This window comes from Globicephala melas, chromosome 12 (assembly GCF_963455315.2).
Source record: "Globicephala melas chromosome 12, mGloMel1.2, whole genome shotgun sequence".
NCBI classification, from domain to species: Eukaryota; Metazoa; Chordata; class Mammalia; order Artiodactyla; family Delphinidae; genus Globicephala; species Globicephala melas.
In genome coordinates this window covers 9,775,180-9,787,446 of record NC_083325.1, presented here as the reverse complement: position 1 = coordinate 9,787,446, position 12,267 = coordinate 9,775,180, and the positions used below count along the sequence as shown (strand labels likewise).

Sequence of the window (12,267 nt, the reverse complement as noted above, 5' to 3'; positions counted from 1 at the left end):
ATGCTTCCTGGCACTGCCGCCCTAGGTGGACAGGTGCATCCCAGGTCATCGTGGTTTTTATACTCTTTCCTTTGTGTCACCTGCCCTGTCCCAACAGTCCCTGACTCTGCCCTGGGGACCCACAGGCCAGCACCTGCCTTTGAGGCATAAACCATGTTTCAGGGTCTTTTTAGGACTCCTTCCAAACCATCTGTGGTGTTTGAGCTGTCGGCGGTGGTGAGCGGAGGCGACTCTGAAAGGGATGTCCCCACAGTCCCAGCCCTTTTCCCAGGGACAGTCTAAGTAGAGGCCGTTTGACAAACACGGTCTATTTCCAGTGGGTGCCAGGTGCTGTTTTAGGTGTTGGATGGACACCCCAGTGGACAGAACCTTCAAGTTTCTGCCCTCGTGGAGCTGACGCCCTATGGGGGAGGCAGTCAATTAAAAAATGAATAAAATACAGAGTGTCAGGAGAAGCGTTGGGGAGAAAAATAGGGCTGGGAGTGGACTGTGCAGTTTTGTTATGGCAAACGTAACTTGGCATAACCTTTACCATTTTAACCATTTTTAAGTACAATTTTTAAGTACAATTCAGCGGCACTGAGTACATTCACAATGGTGGGCGACCATCACCACTGCCCATTTCCAGGGTGTGGCGTTTTAAACACAATGGCCAGAGAGGTAGAAGGTGGCATCTGAGCAATGGCTGGAGGAGGAGACAGAGGCTTCTGGGGGCAGAGCAGCAGGGACAGGGAGAATCAAGGCCCCCAGGGCAGGAGCAGGCACGTGTCTGAGGATCTGGAAGGCTACGGAGGCTGGAGCAGTGTGAGCCCGGGGTGCAGTGGCAGGGGAGGTGAGGACGGCAGGGAGTGGGGGACCCAGGACACGGGTCCCTGTGGGCTCAGAGGGCCATGGCCACCAGAGGAGGTGAGCTGGGAACATAAGGGGGCGGCTGAAATCACTTTGGTTATTGGGTGAGTTCGTGGGACTGAGTGGTGTGAGAGTGGGAGAGAAATCACTGGAGGAGAGGAGGTCGGGACCAGAGAAGTTGAGATGTGGGAGCCTTGAAACCAGCTTTCACTGCAGGGGGCGCGGAACTAAGATCCCGCATGCCTCGCCGCCAAAAAAGAAAAAATTTAAAAAAATTTAAAAATTAAAACAAAAAATCAGCGCAAGTAGGACATCAGCGTTTTGGGGCGAGGACTGCTGTCTGCAAGGACTGGGGAGGACACAAGGGTCTGTGGGTGACTGCAGCAAGGACACGGGGGGGGGTGTCCTATTCTGGTGTGACCTTCAAAGCGGGGAGCCAGGGGGTCTGGAAGCAGGGGGTGGCTCAGGCCACTGTGGGTAGGGTAGCGTAGGAGGGGCTGCAGGGGAGCGGGCTCAGGGTGGGCACAGCCATGGGCTGGCAGTGGGAGGGAGGTACTAGAAGGGCTGGCTGGGAAGTGAGAGATTTCCATTTAGGCTCAAGACCAGAGGCTGCAGATGGTGGCCTGAAGATGTGTTTAGTTGAACCCATGTAATTTTAAAAAATGTTTTTGTAACTAGTTGCCAGCATTTAAAAATCAAGAGATTTCACATAAAAATTGGGGTACTGGGCTTCTCTTTAAAAATCAGAATTTCCAGACACATGGAGATCACTGCCTGAAGCTCAGTGGTGTCTGCTGTCCTTTGGTCAGGGTATACCTGCCCATCCACTACAGCCCTGCTTGTCGCCAAGCCCGAGGGACCCAGCCTGGGTTGGCCACCTGGTCTCCCGAGGACAACGGGCGTTTCCACATTCAAGCTGGAGCCCTGCAGCCGCTCAGACGCTAGGCGGCGGCTTTCGCTCTGTTGTCGTAAGATCAGCCAGGTCTGCTTCCGGAGCAAGTAACTCCAAGAATGTCCTGCTGGAAAACTTAACAGGGCTTCCAGACAGGAGGGCAGGGCAGAATTGGGTCACTGCAGAGTCACCTGTGCAGTGTCCCCTGGTTTCCAGGCTGCAGGGGCAGGCGGTGATGGGTGGATGGGACAAGGGCACAGGTACCCCCCTGCCCGGCTCCTCAGGTATCAAAAGCCTTTGCCCCACTCTGGGCCATGCCAAGTGGAGCCACTGCCCAGCTGTGTTTGTGAGGCTGCCCAGGAGGGAAGGGGCCGCTGGAGGGAGAGCAGGAAGGGGCTTCCAGGCGGGGAGGGGCTGCCTCCCCACCTCCACCCCTTCCACGACCGACCAACGATCCTGACTGTCGGGTTCTTGGCTTGATGTTCGGCATTCCTACCACCTTCCTGGCCTGGTCACCCCTCCCTTGAGGGAGCAGGGGGTGGGGAGGAAAGATCAAGGAGGTGGAAGGCAGATCCCCAGCCCTGAGACCCACTCCCCCACGGTTCAGAAAGGATGCTCAGGCCCTTTACTTGCAAACAACAGGAATGAGCTCCCACCCCGGCAGGAAAGAGCTTGCGCGGCTCACAGGACTGCAGGGAGAGCTGACCAACCAGGCTGTGCAGGCATCGACCCTGAGCCCCTCTCCGGGGCACTGCCCTGAGCTGGCTCCCACTGGGAGGTTCTGTCCACTGGGGTGTCCATCCAACAGCCTCTCTTCCCAGCCCTGCATTCAACAACATCACGCTGGTAGCCTGAACTAGGCCAAAGTGAGAGGATTCGCATCCCCCACAAGCCGGCGCTCCAGCATTTCCCAGCACACCACTGCCATCTGGCTCAGCTCTGCTGCCTTCTCCCCCGGCGGTCTCAGGGTAAGGACAGATTTTTCAGGAGAGAGTCTGATCTCAGGTCCTGTGCTTACCTGTGTTACCTCACAGGAAGTGTGTCTGCCAGGTAGACCAAAACCGTAGCTGCCATGCTGGTGACACCAGACGAATAGGGTTCACTGGGCCTCCATTTCCTCACCTGTAATACGGAAGTAAGTCATTTCTACCTCAGGAGTCATGGGCATTTAGTGAAAGTGCTTTGTAAACTAAAGTTATGGATGAATGTGAATCATCAACTCCTTCCCAGCACTTCTGCTTGGCCAGCCTGACCACCCCCTGCTCAGCTCCTTACCTCAGGGCCTTTGAAATTCCTGGTGTACGGACCGCTGCTCTCCAGCCTGGCTTCTGACTCAGAGTCACCCTGACCTTTGGATCCTGTCTGGTCTGGGACAAGAATGGCAAACCTGCTTCATCCCAGGTACCAGCTCTGATTGATGGTGGTTTGTCTGCAGCTCTGGGCTGACTCAGTGTGAAAGTGATATAATCGATTAGTGATGTCTGCCAAGGGCCCAGGAGAGAGAGGATGCTCACCTGCCACAGAGTTGCCATATTATGCATGATGACTAGCTGGTGACCACCTGATGATGGGCTGTCTAACTTAAACTTAGGTCCCTGACCTCACGGCCACGTCTCAGCCGCAGGTCCTGTGCAGAGCTGTCTGGTTTCCCTCCCACATAAGCAATGGTTGTGGAGGAGCAGTGTTTGGGCTGGGGAGCCAAATCCTAGAAGCTTGGGTTGGACATCACCTGCCCATGAGCTACTGAGTTGAATGCCTGGGTAGTAATCAGGGAGGCAGCTTCTTGGGAGAGATCCAGGTAGGCTGGCCCCAACCGTGCAAAAAAAAAAAAAAAAAGTCTTTCCACGTGGGCTGTGTGGAGAGAGATTATCTAGGGTCAACTCCAAGAGTAGAGTGGAACAATTCTAGCGTCCCTTGTGGAGTAACTGCGGTGCATTTGAGATGGCCTTGGGTACTGGGGAAGTCAGGAGATGATAAATTAAAAGAATCATTCCAACTTTGATCAGCTCACCGCCCTGCATAAACCTGGCCCATGCACTCCACTGCCCTCAAGTTAAACCCCAGATGTCTTAGTAGGAAGGCTCTTTACTGGCCCTGCTTCCTCCCAGTCTCCTGACTCCCTACCCCCATGGCATCCCCACCCCCAAGGCAACCTCTGTCTGGGCTGAGCCCTGAGGCACCACCTCAGCTCCCCTGCATGCCTGGCCCTCCCTCGGATCTGGAAGCACAGAAAACGTTGACCTGAAAAACATTCCCTTCACGGATCCCACTGTTCCTTCCAGCCTCGCTCAGAAGCCTTCTGAGGAAGACTTACTGGCCCAGGTACCCATCCCATGTGCCTTCATGGCACCCGGTGCTTCTCCCATCCTGCTGTGCAGGACCTATTACAAGTCTGTACCTTCCCCCCAGACTGTAGGCTCCCTGAGGGCAGTCAGTGTTTCCCATTCACCACCAATCCCCAATCCTACCTCCCTCCATAGGACAGGTGTCCTAGGCTCACCCAAATAATTATTATGGTACTTATGCCTAGTAGTCGACATCAGGACCCTTTTCCCCAGCCGCCTCTGAGTGGTTCCCAGAGGGCTCTTACGTGCGCAGGAGCCATCCCCAGGTTATTTCTGGAGAACTGTTCCTCACCCCATCAGCCCAGAATGCTGGTGGCCCTAGAGAGGAGTGACCTCGGCCAACTCCCCACCTGGCTTTGGAGAAAGGATAGAACCAACTCTTGACTACTGCTTCAGAAATACGGGCCAAGCCCCATCCTCTTCCCCCTTAAACACACACACACACACACACATACACACACACACACACACACACACACACACACACACACACACACACACTTGAAACTAGGCAGGGAGAGAAACAAGATTTTATTAAACTTTCAGGAAGAACAGAAGGGAGACACAACAAAGACGGACACAAGCCATAACTGCTTCTTGAAGTTGCTACTCAACCCCATCCATGTGGCAGGTGCTGCTCCCAGCTGCCGATGTAGCAAAATGGAAATATATATATATATATATATCACATGTCATTACTATTTTTTAAATAAGTATTTAGTAGTATTCCTTGAAGATAAGCAATAGGAATCAGCTGGGTAATTTAAGAAAAGGATGGAAAGGAGATGGTGGCTCATAAACGTGAAGGACTAGAGTAGAACCAGGCCTTGGAAAGCACAAGTCAGATCTGTGCATGGGATGTAAGCCAATCATAACAATTCTGTTCCCCACTTCTCCAGTCTCCTGGCAGGTGGGAGCCATGACCCAGATCTGGCCCTTGAGATCTGTTATGGACTGAATTGTGTCCCCCACTCCCCATTCAAATATTAAAGCCTTAACCCCCAATGTGACTACATTTGGAGATAGGGCCTTTAAGGAGGTAATTAAAGCTAAGTGAGGTCATGAGGACGGGGCTCTAATTCAATATGACTGGTGTCTTTAGAAGAAGAAGAGACACCAGATCTCTCCCTCCCTCTCTCTCTCTGAACAGAGGAAAGACCATGTGAAGATGCAGCAAGAAGACAGCCATCTTCAAGCCAGGAAGAGAGGCTTCATCAGGAAAAAAAAAAAAAAAAAGCAGCAAAAACTGACAGAATTGAAGGGACAAATATTTCTATAGTAATAGAGACTTTAATACCCCACTCACAATAATAGAACAATTGGACAAAAGTAAGGAAATAGAGGACTTAACACAATAAACCAACTAGATCTAACAGACATATATAGAACACTTCACCCAACAACAACAGCATACACATTTTTCTCAAGTGCACATGGGACATTTTCTAAGATAGACCATATGTTAGGCCATAAAGTAAGTCTCAATAGATAGCAAAAGATAGATATCATTAAAAGTATCTTCTCTTACCACAATGGGATGAAGTTAGAAATCAATAACAAAATTAAAACTGGAAAATTCATAAATGGTAGAAATTAAATAATATGCTTTTAAATAACAATGGACGAAAAAAGAAATCACAAGGAAAACTAGAAAATACTTAGAGATGAATGAAAATGGAAACACTTAAAAACAAAACTACCACAGGAATTCCCTGGTGGTCCAGTGGTTAGGACTCCGCACTTCCCCTGCAGGGGGCACTAAGATCCTGCAAGCCATATAACACACCAAAACAAAACAAAACAAAACAAAACAAAACAAAACTACCCTATGATCCAGCAATTACACTCCTGGGTGTTTATCCAAAGGAAACAAAATCACTATCTAGATATATGTACCCCCCCCATTCATTGCAGCACTATTTGCAATAGCTAAGACATGGAAACAACCTAAGTGTACAGTGACAAATGACGATAAAGCAAATGTGGTGTATATACACAGTGGAATATTATTCAGCCATAAAAAAGAACGAAACCCTGCCCTTTGTGACATGAATGGACCCTGAAGGCATTTTGCTAAGTGAAGTAAATCAAACAGAGAAAGACAAATACCATATGATCTCATTTATATGTGGAATCTAAAAAAACCCCAAACAAAGACACAGAGAACAGATCAGTGGTTGCCAGAGGTGAGAGATAGGGGGTGGGCAAAATGGGTGAAGTTGGTCAAAAGGTACAATTTTCAGTCTTCCAGTTATAATTATATCCTGGGGATATAATTTACAGCATGGTGACTATACTTAACAATACTGTATGGTACATTTGGAAATTACTAAGAGAGTAAATCTTAAAAGTTCTCATCACAAGGAAAAAAAATTTGTAACTGTGTGTGGTGATGGATACTATAAATATCATGGTAATCATTTCATGATATATACATATATCAAATCATTATGTTGTACACCTAGAACTAATACAATGTTATATGTCAATTATATCTCAATAAAAAAGGAAAAATAAAACTTTGAAAAAAACCCCAAGAAAATGAAAACATGATATAACAAAATCTATGGGACACAGCAAAGGCAGTGCTAAGAGGGAAATCTATAGTTATAAATGCATTAAAAAAGACAAAATCTTAATTAGGAGCATGAGATTAACAGACACACACTACTATATATAAAATAGATAAGCAAAAAGGATTTATTGTACAGCACAGGGGACTATATTCAATATTTCATAATACCTATAATGGAAAATAATCTGAAAAAAATATATAAATGAATCACTTTGCTGTACACCTGAACTAACACAATACTGTAAATCAACTATACTTCAATTTAACCTCCCCACACACAAAAAACAAAACCCCCCGCAAGATCTTAAATCAACAACTTAAGGAACTAGAAAAAGAAGAACTAAACCCAAAGTTAGCAGAAGGAAATGATAAAGATTAGAGCAGAGATACACAAAACAGAGAATAGAAAAACAAAAGAAAATCAATAAAACCAAAAGGTGGTTCTTCAAAAAGATTAAAAAAACGACAAATCTCTAGCTAGATGGACCAAGAAAAAAAGAGAGAAGACTCAAATTACTAAAAATCAGAAATGAAAGTGGGGGCATTACAGAAATAAAAAGACTTATAGGAGAGTGTTATAAACAACTTCATACCGAAATATTAGATAATCTGGATGAAATGGGGAAATACCTAGAAACACAAAACCAACACCAAGACTAAATCACCAAGAAATAGAAAATCTGAATAGATCTATAGCTAGTATGGAGATTGAATCAGTAAACAAAAATCTCCCAACAAAGAAAAATCGAAAACATGATGGCTTCACTGGTGAATTCTACCAAACATTTCAAGGAGAACTAATGCCAATCCTTCCCACTTTTTCAAAACACAAGGAGGTGAAGACTTACACAATGAAAATAACAGAACACTGCTGAAAGAAATGAAAGAAGACCTAAGTAAATGGAAACACATCCCATGTTCAGGGATTGGAAGACGTATTGTTAAAATGTCAATATTACCCAAAGCAATCTACAGATTCAGTGCAATCCTTATCAAAATCCCAATGATGATTTTTGCAGAAATAGTAAAACACATCCTAAAATTCACATGGAATCTCAAGGGACCCCCAATAGCCAAAACAATCTTGAAAAAGAACAAAACTGGAGGGCTCACAGTCCTCATGTCAAAACTTACTACAAAGCTACAACAATCAACTGGCATAAAGGCAGACATAGAGACCTATGGAATATAATAAACAGCCCAGAGGTAAACCCTCACATATATGGTCAAATGATTTTTGACAAAGGTGCCAAGACTATTCAATAGGGAAAAGATAGTCTTTTCAACAAAGTGTGCTGGGAAAACTGAATATCCACACATAAAAGAAGTTAGACCTTACCTAACACCATATAGAAAAGTTAAATTCAAAATGGATCAACAGCTAAATGTAAGAACTAAAACAATAAAACTCTTAGAGAAAACACAGGACAAAAGCTCCACAACACTGGATTCAGCAATGATTTCTTGGTTATTATACCAAAGGCATAAGTAATAAAAGAAAAAAATAGACAAATTGGACTTCATGAAAATTAAAAAAACTAAAAATTTTGCATCAAAAGACATTAACCACAGAGTAAAAAGGCAACCCACAGAATGGGAGAAAATATTTGCAAATCATGCATCTGATAAGGGATTAATATCCAGAATATACAGACAACTTCCAAAACTCAACAGAAAAAAAAATACAAAAATAGGCAAAGAACTTGAACAGAAATTTCTCCAAATAAAATACATAAATGGACAATAAGCACAGGATAGGATGCTCAACTATCATTAGGGAAATGCAAAGCAAAACTACAATGAAATACCAGCTTACACCCATTAGGATGGCTACTATTAAAAAGCAAACAAACAAAAAGACCCCAGAAAACAGCAAGTGTTGGTTAGAGAGGATGTGGAGAAATTGGAAAGCTTATGCACTGCTTGTGGGAGTGTAAAATGGCATAGCCACTGGGGAAAACAATATGGTGGTTCTTCAAAAATTTGAAAATAGAAATACCATATGATTCAACAATTCCACTTTTGAGTATATACCCAAAAGAACTGAAAGCAGGGTCTTGAAGAAATATTTGTATACCCTTGTTCACAGAAGCATTATTAAACAGCTAAAAATGTGGAAGCAACCCAGGTGTCCCTTAACTGATGAGTGGATAAGCAAAATGTGGTATATACATACAATGAGATATTATTCAGCCTTAAACAGGAAGGGACTTCCCTAGTGGTGCAGTGATTAAAAATCCACCTGCCAGTGCAGGGGACATGGGTTCGATTCCTGATCTGGGAAGATTCCACATGCTGCGGAGCAACTAAGCGTGTGAGCCATAACTACTGAGCCCACGCACCACAACTACTTAAGCCTGTGCACTCTAGGGCCCACAGGCCGCAACTACTGAGCCCGTGTGCTGCAGCTACTGAAGTCCGCGTGCCTAGAGCCCGTGCTCCGCAACAAGAGAAGCCACCGCAATACGAAGCCTGCACACCGCAACTAAGAGTAGCCCTCACTTGCTGCAACTACAGAAAGCCTGCATGCAGCAAACGAAGACTCAACACAGACAAAAATAAATAAATTAAATAAATAAATTTATTAAAGAAAAGAAGGGGACCCCCCTGGGGATCCTTTAAAATATATATATATATAGTGTTGCTTATTCTGTTTGCCCCTCCAGATTCATCCTTCTCCCTCTCTGCCCTGCTTTGTGTCCTAGAACACTATTCTAGGATGCTGACCTATATGGACTTCTGCTTTGCCTTCTAGCTTCCACCTGGGTTTAGCCCATGGGAAGCACCAGCAGGAGATGAGAGGCAGGAGAGGAGACTGGAGTATTTGTTCCTAATTCCCACCTGTAACAGAGAACAAACCTGACTCCACATTGGATCTATTCCTTTAGCTCTAACCTTTGTGCTCTGTTGCCTGTACTAGTCATGCTGGCTCTACATCTTTGTCTCAAATAATAAAAGACTGTTGCCTAAAGCCTGAAATATACATCATACCCCTTTCTCAAGGCTGTCTCCGAGGCTTGACCTTTAAAGGTATGACACTTTTCATTCATATAGAGATAAAAAGTTGCAGAATAGAGGATAACATTTGTCTTATTGGAGGTTTACAGGAACATTGTGACCAGACTTAGGTGGACAGCTGTAAGAACAAAGGATTATCACAACACTCCCAGGGCAACAACCAGCCACACCTGTTCCCCACTTAGCATAAAAGAAGCTTGAGGGACTTCCCTGGGGGCACAGTGGTTAGAATTCACCTGCCAATGCAGGGGACACAGGTTCGAGCCCTGGTCTGGGAAGATCCCACATGCCGTGGACCAACTAAGCCTGTGAACCACAACTACTGAGCCTGCGCTCTAGAGCCTGCGAGCCACAACTACTGAAGCCTGTGCACCTAGAGCCCATGCTCCGCAACGAGAAGCCACTGCAATGAGAAGCCTGTGCACCACAACGAAGAGTAGCCCCCGCTCTCTGAAACTAGAGAAAGCCCGCCCACAACAACGAAGACCCAACGCAGCCATAAATAAATAAATACTCAATCTGATTTAAAAAAAAAAAAAGAAACTTGACTTCTAACTCGGTTAAGATGATTCTTTGGGACACCAGTCCGCCACCTTCTTGGTCTGCTGGCTTTCCAAATAAAGTCACTATTCCTTGTCCCAACACCTCATCTCTCGATTTATTGGCCTGTTGTGTGACAAGCAGTAGAGCTTGGACTCAGTAACACACCTACCTCACTACCTCTTGTATTCCTCTTCCAGTCAAAGTCAGGTGGCCCTTCTACGGGGCTACAGTAACAGTGCTCCTTTGGGTCAATGGGTGGTAACAGTTTTCCACTGCTGAGTCCCTGGGTGCTTCACCATTCCTTGTTTTTTCTCTTACCCTGACTAAATGGTCTCTTCATTAATTCTGATGTGCTCTTTGAGTACGCCATCTCTTCTTGCAAAGGTGTTAACTGATAAACTCTATTAATAAACTCTTTGAAAGAAGACACATCTGATCATTCAGAGTGGCATAAGATTTGAAAGAAAGTTGTGCTGATTCACTCAAGCACATATGCAGTTCTTGCAACCTAAACAGGAAAAGAACCTGTCCTACTGCCTGCTGATGGCTTGCACAGTAGCTTCCTCCTCAGAGAGAGGACGAATTCCAGCCCAGTTCTTATCCTCATGGAGACAGAGTCCTTGCCATTGAAAATTTTCCTTTAAAAAGTGCTGTGTGCTACAATCTCTTCAAAAATTGGTTTTGTGGTACCTTCTAAGGCTGGACATAAGTATACCCTATGACCCAGCAATTCCATTCCACCAAAAGAAATGAGTACATGTATTCATCAAAAGGAATGAACATAGTTGCATTATTTATAATAATCCCAAACTAGGAACTATCATATGGTGGTATATTCATACAATGAAATACTATACAACATTAAGAATTATCTATTGATATATGCAACATGGATGAACCTCACATAATGTTGAAAAAAGCCAGACACACAAAAAGGTACATGATTCCATCATTATAAAGTTTAAAAACAGGCAAAACCAATGTATAAGTGGTGGAAGTCATGAAAGAAATTACTCTGGAGTAGGAGGGGGACAGTGTGGTAGTGTTCATGTGTTGGGAAAATTCATCATTACTGTACACTTTCTACTTGTGCACTATTCTGCATGTACATTGTATTTAAATTAAAAGTTTACATTTTAGAAAGTGCCTTGTGGAATCGCTGCATGTCAGAGACACTCTTGTACCAGAAAATTGTTTTAGGGCTTCCTGTGTCTAGAGTGGGCTCCATAGGAGGTAGAAGACTTTTGTGTCTGCCCCCTGGTATCCAGCTTCCCAGCCCATGAGACAACAAGCACTCCCAGAATGAGGCCAGTCTAGAGAAGCAGTAGCAAGTACTGCTCAGAACCAGCTCTGCCACCTGCTGTTAGGCCAGGGTCAGTGGAACAGAATGGGCCCTTTTTGAAGACATTTTGGTCTTTCCCAGCCCTCCACCATGAGCTGTGTGGCCCTGGAAAATTCTCTTCCTCTCTCCAAGACTCAGATCCCTCCTCTGGAAATTGAGGGAGGGTACCAGATGCCAGAGATCCCCAAAGCTCACCTAAGGCACTTATTAAAATGAAAATTTGGGATTTCCCTGGTGGTCCAGCCTTCCAATGCAGGGGATGCGGGTTCGATCCCTGGTCAGGGAACTAAGATCCCACATGCTGTGGGGCAACTAAGCTCCCGCGCCACAACTACTGAGCCCGCGTGCTCTGAAGCCTGCGTGCCACAACTAGAGAAGCCTGCATGCCACAACGAAGGGCCCACACACCACAACGAAAGATCCCAGATGCTGCAACGAAGATCCTGCGTGCTGCAACTAAGACCTGATGCAGCCAAATAAAATAAATAAATGAAAATTACTAAAAAATAATAATAAAATAAAATGCAAATTCTATGGCACAACCCCAGATCTGAATCAGAAGCTATGAGAGTGGGATTTGGTCATATTTTAAATCCCAAAATAATTCAGTGAGCCAGGTGTGTGGAAAACATGACAAGGCATATCATCTCCAAGGACCCTACCAGCTGTTATTTATCTGACATTTTGCCCCCATGGTTCTTGG

General features: G+C 45.2%; 1 protein-coding gene across 11 annotated transcripts in view; it reads right to left on the bottom strand.

Annotated features, from left to right (window-relative positions):
• Positions 1 to 12,267, bottom strand: part of KANSL3 (KAT8 regulatory NSL complex subunit 3) — an 84,659-nt gene that overhangs the window by 18,515 nt on the left and 53,877 nt on the right. For all 11 annotated transcript variants that reach the window (XR_011377873.1, XR_011377874.1, XR_011377871.1 and 8 more), the window contains one exon: positions 2,760 to 2,863. The gene's annotated coding sequence lies outside the window, so the exon portion shown is untranslated. The remainder of the gene's footprint in view (positions 1 to 2,759; positions 2,864 to 12,267) is intronic.